This window comes from Poecilia formosa, unplaced genomic scaffold (assembly GCF_000485575.1).
Source record: "Poecilia formosa unplaced genomic scaffold, Poecilia_formosa-5.1.2 Scaffold406, whole genome shotgun sequence".
In the NCBI taxonomy this organism is placed as follows: Eukaryota; Metazoa; Chordata; class Actinopteri; order Cyprinodontiformes; family Poeciliidae; genus Poecilia; species Poecilia formosa.
The window spans coordinates 159,179-170,184 of record NW_006800345.1 but is presented as its reverse complement, the minus strand read 5'-3'; the positions used below and the strand labels follow the sequence as shown (position 1 = coordinate 170,184).

The window sequence follows — 11,006 nt, the reverse complement described above, 5'->3', positions numbered from 1 at the left end:
AACTCCATGCAGAAAGACCGGGGCCGGGAATCGAACCCAGAACCTTCTTGCTGCAAGGCGACAGCTCTACCAACTGCGCCACTGTGCAGCCCATTTGTTTGTTTATTTTTCATTAAATTGGGCCTAAATTTGTAGTTCTTTCTTTCTTTTTCTTTTTTTTTTTACACTGGATTTCCAAAAAATACACTTCATTTGGAGTCAAATATGTGAATTTCTTAATGCTTTATTATAACTACACAAAAATTTGGGTTTTCATAAAGATTAAAAACAACCAATTTTAGACTTTTAGTGAGCAAAAAGACAAGAAACCTCCAGTTTTTCACCAATCTGTGCCAAAGGTAAAGTACCTTGCATATATTTTTACTGAAACCTTTGTAATCTTTGCACAGGTAATGTCCACTGGCGGATCTATGGTATTCCAAAAGTTTGTAGCTTGAGTTATAAACTATACAATCTGCTGTGATACTTACACTTGGTTCATGCGTTGGCTTTCTTTTAATACCAAGATTATTGAAATACAGAAAAACTAAATTATATTTGGGTGTGTTATTTTAACAGGCCTCCACTCTTGGTTTTAAACAAAGTCTTGCAGCACAGTAACAGTTCTGGAAACTTTCCTGAAACAATCATAACTTTCCTTTGGTTTTTATGCAGATAGAAACACAGTTTACTCATAATCAGCTTAGTCAGTTGCAGTCTGGCCGTTTCTTAACTGCTTAGCTGCTTTCAGGTTGTTTGAACGTCTGCCGTAACGTAGAGAAGAAAAAATGATTTATATCTTCTTCCTTGTGGACATCTGTGTGAATGAATGTCCCTCCTGTCCTCATCAGGTCTCCATATGTGTCCAGCTACCAGCAGTTAGAGGTGAGTAATGCAACCAAAGATTTAAGAGTAGAAATACTTCAACATATTTTTACTCGAGGAAAAATAAAACGTAGCTACCCAAAAGTAGAAAAGTATTTGGTTAAATGTCTACTCAAGTACGGAGTAACTAATCAAATTATCAATTTATTTAAAAATTACATCATCAGACAGACTAAAATCTAAAATTAAAAGGAAATATTTGTATTTTAAGGACAAAATTACAATAATTCATAACAAAAATAATAAAATTATACAAAATAAAATTTTTCAAAAATAAGTTTCTTTAAAAATAAAACTCAGAAAATTATTACAGAAACTTCAAGTATGAGTCTGTGTCTGGTGAATTTTTGGTTAAAATATGTTCAATACAGAAATTTTACTCAAGTAAAAGTAAAAATACTCCTAAAAGTATTTTTTTCTAAAACGTTACTCAGCTAAATGAGTAAATGTAAGTATTTACAGCCCAGCCCGGGCTGCTGCGTTGTCCCAGAGCATCGAGGATCGTTAATCATGGCGCCTTTGTGCAGGACTCTGGATTTTGCTCCGTAATTAAAATGTTAACCAGGCCAGGAGACAATGGCTGCTCTGTTTGCTCTACTGTCCACTTCATGCTCTTTCTGTTTCCTCCTCATCTCTCTCTGTCGGTTTCCCTTCATGGCCTTTCCTCTCTCATATGAAACATACATTGGTTTTGACTGTTGCTGAAACCACAAACCCACATATACAGGCTCGTTTTTTAAAATCTTAGTTTCACCTTCTGTCTCTTTTGCCCCTTCGTGTCGCTCTGTTTCTTCTGCAATGCGGTTTCTTTGTCAGACGTCTTCAGTTTCACTCTTTCTGAACCACAAAAGTCATAAATCTGGTTATGTTCAGGCATGCTGATGTTCCTGAATTACCTTTGCATGTCTGTGTGTGTGAGCTGCCACGTTTTTACTCAGAACATGTTAACTGACGCTAAGGCAGCGAACGCTACAATATCGACTCGGCTGAATGAGGCCAACAGGTTTAGCTGTGTTTTACTGGATGGTGCCTGAAATACAAATACATTTCTGAGCTATTTTTTATTAATTTTAGTATTTTAAAAGATCATGAAATTTTTTTATTAAAAATTTATAATTTTTCTTTGAAAAAAGATTATTTTTTTCCCAAAAAATTTAAATTGTAAAGAAAATTACAAAATTCATAAAATTTTGTTTTATAAAAAAAAGTTTTATAAAAATTTTTTAAAATAAATTATTTTAAAAAATTATAAAACCATGAAATTAATGACATTTTTATAAAAAATAATTGCCTTTTTTTTAAAATTAAAATTAAATTATAAAAAATCTGAAAACTTTTATTTAACAAAATTATTTTTAAAAAGATTATAAAAATTTGTTTTTATAAAAGATAAAAATTCTAAATTTTTTGTATTTTTTTTGTTTAAATAATTTTAATACAAAAAAATATATATAATAAAAAATTATAAAAGACATTTTTATAATTTTTTTTTCTTCTTCTTGCAGATATTGGAGAAACAATGTCTCCAAGCAATTGTTGCTTCCCATCAACATGGGAAGAGTTATGAGGCAATTCACATTTAACTGATTACTAAATAGCACAAAAACTTCATGGAAGCTTCCAATCTTCCAACCAGGAAAGTTCAAATCATGAAAAAACCCAAGAACTCAGTTACAGACTATAAACATGCGGTTAGCATGCTAAATGCTACATTTCAGAACAGATCGATTACAGAAAACAAAGTTTGTTTATAATTCATACACAGGGTAATAGAAAATTCTCTTCATATAAAATCAAAGAAAAAATATGTTGTGCCTTGAAAAGTAATGTAAAAACAGAAAAAGTGATTAGGCAAGCAGTTCATTAGTAAACTGAAACAAGATCAGGTCAAATAAATGTTTCCAGATCAGTTTCTTTTAATAAAAACTTATGAAACTTAAAGAAAATACATCTGTGTCTATCTGATGAATGTTTGGTTAAAACATGTTTGTTTTTCAATAAGTGGGTAGAAAATCCAGAAATTTTACTCAGCCAAGAGTAGAAATACTTCATAATAAAATTACTCAAGTAAAAGCAAAAAGTACAAATACTCCTAAAATTAAATGTTTTCAATAACGTTATTGAAGTAAATGTAATTCAGTACATGTAACTAGTTACTACCAAACTAGTTACATGTACTGGTTATTATTGTTCAGATTGTAGACGGTTTGAAAACAATCAGATAAGTTTCCAATTTAACCGCATTAGAAGTAACTAAAACTGGGTTTATTTTGGGGGTGAAAAGATGTGAAAAAGTTCCAAATATGGGAAAAAAATCTTTTTGCCGCTTTCAGCCAAATCATGTATATGAACCGAGGGTCTTTGAGCACATATGCGCCAAAAAGTCCTGCTAATCCTGAGAGTAAAACAAGCTGAGCTGCATGCTGGTCACTGATAACATGCAGAGCTGATTTGGTTTGTTTCTGTTCTGGTTCTCCTGAGGATCAGCAGAGGTGAGGACTGCAGGGGCGTCCTCTGGAGTGAAGAGCCGGGGGCAGGACACTCACTCCAGGGAATCGTTTTCCTCCTTGTGCAGGCGTAAGGAGAATCACCCTGGATCCCACGGGCCATGTACAGCCGGGCCAAAGACGCTGCTGCGACACCATGATACCCGTCAGTGTCCCAGCATCAAAGCTACTGGATGCAACAGAACAACAGGTGTGGGAATCTGTATGCGTGCGTGTGTGCGTGTAGCTACATGTCTGTTAGCGCTGCAGCTGGACGGCGATCATCAGGCTGCAAATGGAAATGAAGAGACACTTCCTCTTTTCCAATCTTTGTTTCCTCTCAGAGAAAGGAACTCTACTTCTGCTGCTAAAGCTTTTCGGTTTACAGGCAGATCAACACACTCTGTGTTATTACGTATCTGAATGTGTTCACTGCAGATCAACACAGCATCAAACATGCAAACATAATAATAGCTAATGAAAGAGGATGCCTTCAGCTACTTTTTTGAGGAAGAAGTGAGAAACTACAACAAAAAATTTAATATAACTTCAAGAGGGAATCTGAAACTGAAATATTGATCTTACCACACTAGTATTGAGTCGATACTGATACTAACTTGGTATCACTATTATTGATATTTAATGCAAATAATGAAAAGAAAATTTGACATGAATACATCTAAAAATGTAAAAGCATATTAAGAGAGATTTATTGGTAAAAGCATCTAATAAACAGTTCTGTTTACACAATAATGCATTTTATTATTTAAATCAAGATTTAAGAAAGAAATCCTGGAACAAATGTCATGATTACAGAAAGATGTGAGGTAAAACGAGGGAGAGAAAAAGCTGTATTTAAGATTCATGCGTATATTTAGCATGTCTGCCATGACCTAACTTAGCTCAAACAAACATATATTCCTCAGTCACCTACATTTCCATTTTGCAAATTACAGCCTGACTGACGGCCCTCACCAATCATCACACTTACCCGTCAGCAGCCGGCCAATCACGGCTCTCCCTGGCGCTTGTCGCCATGCTGCCGCCTCAAGGTGCTCATTTTCTGCCACAGCCTGTAGTTAAAGTCCATGGGAACAGAAGGTCGGCCATGTTGGTGCCCTGCAGACCCCAGTTATAAAATGTCAATACTAAATCTCTTTTTCATCACAAAACTGCGGTTTAACATCCAAGTTTGTTGTTTTTCAACTTGTTTTGCTATAGAGATGAGACCTTTATCGCCATCAACATATATGGAGCTACAACAATGTCATAATTCACAAACGCACAGCTCAGATCGTATGGTCTAAAAATTCAACAGCTTGAAAAGCTGCTTCCATCACAAATGGGAGCAAAACTTTGTTGATATTGTTGATATTTAGCTAACATTGAAAACGCACAATTTTTTAATTGCAGTGTTTCTAATAAATAAACAATTAAAATCACACGTGAATAAATTTATTCATGCAATAAGTAATTAAAAAACTTCATCCTTCTGCCACTTCCTGAAAGAAAACAGAAAAACAAAAAACTGAAAAAATAATCCAATATTTTAGCCAACTTGACCAAGACTACACCAGAGATAAAATGGATAGATTCATAGTTCTTACACTGCAAAAAAGCAAAATATTAATATTTTTGGTCTGGTTTCTTGTGTAATATGTTGTATTGCACGTGAAATAAGACAAAAGCAACTGAGAAGTAACTAAAGGAGCTTGTTTTAAGTAAATAATTTCTACGTTCTTGTTCCACTGGCAGATTATTTCACTTACAACAAAACTTATAAAATTATCTCCAAATGAAACTACCACTTTTTTATTAACATTAAGGAATTATTGGCTTTAAGACTCTTATATTTTGGTGAAAAGTTACTTGTAAGTTAGTTTTGTTTTATTTTAGCCGTATTGAGATATTTACAGTAGAAACTAGACCAAAAATACGTGTCATTAATATTAATTGCTCAGACTCTCTTTTGATATTTTGCTTTAACTTGACATCTTAAATACGTCGGTATGCTGACCGTGTACACAGCTTTTTGTAGCATTTTTTGGGAATGAGACTCGCATTCCTATTTCAGGTTCAACCCCGCTCAACTGGAGTTCATGACGCAGCCGGTCAGGAATGAGCTTGTTGGGATGAGGATCCCCGTGGCGGGATGAGCCATCCTTCATCGCAAATTGGATCGCAAGGTTGGAAATTAGAGAGCAACCAGAGACATGTCATTTCACGGTTTGAGCGTAAAAACAAGTGTGTGTTTCCAGTGCCTTGTTCCTGTTTGTGCAAACATGTGCATGTAAGCACAGCGAACGGCTGGTTTAGCGATTCCTGCAGGTTGGCCTGCATTTGGTGTCTGCTGTGGTGCTGAGTGTGATTCAGTGTGTTTTTGTGCTTGGAGATTTCCTCCTAATCACAGTCTTTAAGGCTGTGTGATCACAGGCCTTCACAAGTAAACCTAACCAAACTACTGAGCGACAGAAACAGACCAACTTCCAGTGAAAAACAACACTTACTGACAGAATCTGACAGTCTGCTCATTATTTGGTAAATTTAACTTTTTCCCATTCTTCTTAAGATTTCTTCTCATGAGATCATTATTTATGGTTGTTTTTGCATTGCAGGGACAAACAAATGCACGAACATGCACTCTGTTTGATTCAGAAGCTCCATATAGACCAGTGCACAGTGGTTGCAAAGCTATTGTTTGTGTCACGGAGAGTCATATTTACCAAGATTAGTGACATTTAAGTAAAGCAAATTATAGAGTGTTTCTGCATCTGCTGCTGAAAAATGGTTTTCTGTAGGAGCGAATGACAGAGTATGTTCATCTTGGGTGTCTTGGGTGTGATGAGTTCAGCTGCTGCTGTTTTAAAAAAAAAATCATATTTTGCATGTTTTTTGTTTTTCCATTTGGTTTTCTGCCCGTTCGAGGAATAAAAAGAGAAAAAAAAAACAGAAGGTTTTTGGGAATAAATTAATGGGTAACACTTTATTTGAAGGGGGTTGAATAAGACTGTCATGACACTGTCATAAACATGTCATAACACCTGTCATGAACATGAATAAGCCTTCATGAATATTTATGACTGTTGTCATAAAGCGTCATTCGGTAAATTATGACACTTTTAATACAAAGTTGACATTATTCAAAATGTCTTTGTTATGACAGCTTGACATTAACCAGGAAACCATTACTGTTTAAACTTTACCTTTAATAACATAAAGTTACCTCATTTTTAAAGTGAAATCAGTAATTATTTTATAACAAATTTATATCAGTAATGATTTCTTGGTTAATGTCAAGTTGTCATAACAAAGACATTTTGAATAATGTCAACTTTGTATTAAAAGTGTCATAATTTACCGCATGATGCTTTATGACAACAGTCATAAATATTCATGAAGACTTATTCATGTTCATGACATGTTATGTCATGTTTATGATTGTGTCATGTCAGTCTTATTCAACCCCCTTCAAATAAAGTGTTACCAATTAATGTTTTTTTGGTGTCTGGGAAGTGAGCTGTTTCAAAAACCTCCTGAATGTAATGTCAAAAATCAGGGACTGATTTTCACCGTTACCTAGCAACCCCAGCGGAACCCAGTCGTTGCCTAGCAACCCAACCTGACCTTGAGCGTTCTGGATCAGCTGCAGCTGGAGGATTGATTTTTTTTATTTTTTATTTTATGCAGACTTGTGAAGACGCTGTTGCTGTAATCAGTTCAACTAAAGATAAAAGCATGGATCAGTTTTTTCTAGAACTTGCTAAGACATTGTTTCTCTAACCTTGGAAATGTTCTTCAGGAGATAGAAGACCGACTTTGTAATCGTCTTTATGCGTCTCTGAACGTTCAGATCAGAATCGATCCCAGATTTCAGGCCTGATCAGTTGTTTCCAGTGTAATCATTTATTAATTACTTGTTTTTTTTTTTATTTCATTCATTTGCAGTTTAAAATGAACATGTTGACATAAACTATAATTTTTTAAAGAATAACTGAATCTGTGTGCTGACTCAGCAAAAAAGTAAAACAAGAGCCTGTAATTGGGTTAGCCAAGCTGTTTTTAGCTCTTAAACACTGAATGTTGCTGCACAAAACCCAAAAACGTGTGTACTTTCTTTCTATCCTGATTCTTACAAAAATCTGTCCCGTTCACATCCATCAGGATATTTAATAACCTTCCATTTTGCGACTTTGCTCGTGATTTTCTGTGACTCTGGTTTGGACATTAAGGGAATCAGTTGAAGGGAAGAATGTCTGAGGTAAACTGAGAGGACAGGCCGTGACATCCCTCCACTTCCAGCCACATGTGGTTCCTATGATGGCATCCATCTTGAAAAGTCATCGACTCCAGGCTTTTTTATTAAAATAGAGCTTTATTCTCACATGTAAACAAAAGAGAACATGGCAGGCAGTGTAACACTGTTTTATTGTTTTAGATTATATAATTAAAGGGATTTTTTAATAAACAGATGCATATATATATATATATATATATATATATATATATATATATATATATATATATATATATATATATATATATATTAGGAGGCAGTTTGTCTTTTAGTTTCGTCTTTTAATGGAATAATCTTTAAATGTGATGATACACCTACACTGTAAAAAAGAAGCGCCTTTAATTTACAGTAAAGTTCTGGCACCTGTGGTATTTTACTGTATAAATACATATTTTACCGTAAATTAGAGACTTTTTTTAGTGTACATATTAAACTCACAAATTACTTTGTTTAATTGGCTGAATTTATCATTGCAAAAACAAAATCTTAAAAATCTGCCACTTTAAGTAGCATGGTATTTTAAATTAATAATCAAGACTTGTTGACTTAAAACAAGCTCCTATGTATCACTGAAAAGTTATTTTTCTGTAATTTTAACACATTTCCACTATAGGAACTCGACAAAAACACAACGTAAGATTTTGTATTTTTGCAGATATTTCTGCCTGCCTGCAGCTGTTTGGTTCAGATTATGGAAGAACCAGAGAGAAAGGTTGCGCTGTGGGTCTGAGGTCAAGGGTGAAGCCTTCAAGTGTTTGCTGTTGGGGCGTTTTGGGCCGGGTCAAGGGTGAAGCTCAGGGTAAAGGGAGTGAGCTCCGTCAACACAGGGTGTCGTTTGATGTTTGCAGATTTGTTTTAGGGGGTTCAGACTGACGTTAGGGAGTTTGTCTCTTGGCTGGTCGGTCTCTCTTGGAAGACAGATGTTTTGTTGTATAACATAAGCAGGAGCCAATTCAAGACAGCATACACTGCAAAAACACAAAGTCTTACCAAGGAATTTTGGTCCAGTTTCCAGTGCAAATATCTGGAAATAAGACAAGCCAGGTTAAAAGTAACTTTTCAGCAGGATATAGAGGCTTCTTTTAACAAAATAACTCCTTTAATATTGATGAAAATGTTCAATAGGCAGATACATTAACTTACAACATCTGAAAAATGTTGTGTTAGAAGTCAAACTTCCACAAGAATCAGTCATCAATATTATTTTTGCCAGTTTTCAGTTTCTTTACTATTTATTTTGCGGTGCCTGTTTTACTCCTAATTGCTCTGACTGAACAAGTTAAAGTTGTTTTTACATGTTTTACCAAGCTTGGTGTATTTATTAGTGTATTTATTGATGTGCTGCACTGGTGCAGAGTTGCCCCAAAAAAAGTGTAATTCAGCACTTTCACGTCTGTTTAACTTTAAATGTTTCAAATCAATTCATCTGTTTTTCTGTATCGGCTGATTCTAAACCTCGGATTTCGGTATTGGAAGTGAAAAAGGTAAATTGGTCCATTTATAACTGGCACATTTTCATCAAAATTAAGGAATTACTGACTTACAACAAGTTCCATATCCTGCTGAAGTTTTATAAGTTGAAGTGTACTATATGAACAATATTGGGTATAATTTAGTGTTTTTGCAGTGCGGTAACCAGTAAAATCAAGATATTGGTGTTTTATCTCTGTGTTGCTCCAGTCTGCATGATCTGTGGAGCGTTTCAGGGATTCTGCTGCTGCTAGCAGGTCGGTGAGATAACCACTGGCCTCCAATCAGATCCCAACAAGCGACCAATCCGTCAGTCCGACCCCCGCCTCCTATCAGCACCACAGACCGAGTGTTGAAGAGTCAAACATCTGGGTAAAATCATACTATCTCTCACTGCACGGCGGGGAATGTCCTGATTGGATTCATGTTCATTTACTGGATAAATATTCCTCCATCAGTCTCAGCCCAGATTTAGCTAGGAAGCGTTTCCCTGCTGTTCCTGATGTAGCATCCAGATAAGAATAAATGTCAGGACTTTATCCACTACAGCTGACTTTGATTAGATCCTCTCCCTGACGTCAGCGGGGTTGCATTCAAACACACAGTCGCACCTTGGAGAAACCCCCAGCTGAGAGCTCCTAATCTAATCTAGAGTGTGGCAATCTCTGATCTTTCAACTTTGGGTTTCCACCAGTATAATTCCCTCTGTCCATCATATCAGAGCCTGCCCTGCGCCGTTCTCCGTGTTTTTGATCAGATTTCATCCTCTTCCTTGACGTCAGCGCGGCTGCTTCCCTGCTCGGCTGTTTATTTTCCTACAGATCCCAGTGTGATGGGAGTTTATATGACTAGGATGTGGAACAAATGACAACTGAGGAGTTAAACAGGCCTGTGGAAGGAAGGAGAGGTTAAGAGGCCTCCAGATACCTGCTGTGAAATGTTTTCATGCCAAACACCAGCAAAACAGATGCACCAAGAGGCAGCCTGGTGGAGGGTCCAGGATTATTCAAGGATTAACTATTTTATTTTAAAAAGTCCCCTACTACTCTTGATATTTTATCTTGTCTATTAAAGCAGCAGTGTTTTGATTGCACAACACCAAAGCAGAAAGACAAAGCAATGGCTTTAGAGAAGCCCATTAATCTGTCAGTGGTTATGAGGTCATTTCCAAACTACCTGAAAGTTGAAAGTCCGCAGTGGGACAGATTATTTACAAGAGGAGAACATTTAAAGCTGACTTATTATTCTTCCTTGCACAGGTTACCATAAGTTGATGGGCTATGAAAAAAACATGTTCTTTGCATTTTTGCACAAAATAATTCTTAGATAATGAGATTTTAGTCTGCTCAGTTGTCCCTATTTTGAGCTGGTTTAGGGCGTTTTGTCACTTTAAATCTAAATAAGATGCTGCTGGCCATGCCCCCAACTCGACGTTTACATTCGACTGTGAAAACAGCTGCAAACAAATGAAAAATTATACAACCGTACATCTTTGAAAAGCAGAAGTAGAACCTCCTGCACAACTAAAAAGAATGTAGCATGTGGTTTCTGGATGGTAAGTCAAAACAAAAAATACTTGTCTTTTTCAGCAGCCAACAAAAGTGCTGGAGTTCAGCTTGGGTTGATAGGCGATGAGTCGAACTCTGCTGGGGTTGGTAGGTAATGTATGGACCTCTTCTGTTGTTGCTAGGTAACGTATGGAACTCTTCTGGTGTTGCTAAGTAACATGGAACTCTTCTGATGTTGCTAGGTAACATATGGAACTCTTCTGGTGTTGCTAAGTAACATGGAACTCTTCTGATGTTGCTAGGTAACATATGGAACTCTTCTGATGTTGCTAGGTAACATATGGAACTCTTCTGATGTTGCTAGGTAACATATGGAACTCTTCT

The 11,006-nt window shown here is 36.0% G+C and overlaps 1 long non-coding RNA gene across 2 annotated transcripts in view; it reads left to right on the top strand.

Annotated features, from left to right (window-relative positions):
- The first annotated feature begins 804 nt into the window (after positions 1-804).
- LOC103154915 (uncharacterized) overlaps positions 805-11,006 on the top strand; it is a 17,029-nt gene continuing 6,827 nt past the window's right edge. Inside the window, exons 1-2 of one of the 2 annotated variants that reach the window (XR_477986.2) lie at positions 805-864; positions 3,346-3,561. This is a non-coding gene — a long non-coding RNA (uncharacterized LOC103154915). The remainder of the gene's footprint in view (positions 865-3,345; positions 3,562-11,006) is intronic. The other variant, XR_001659317.1, reaches the window with a different exon arrangement.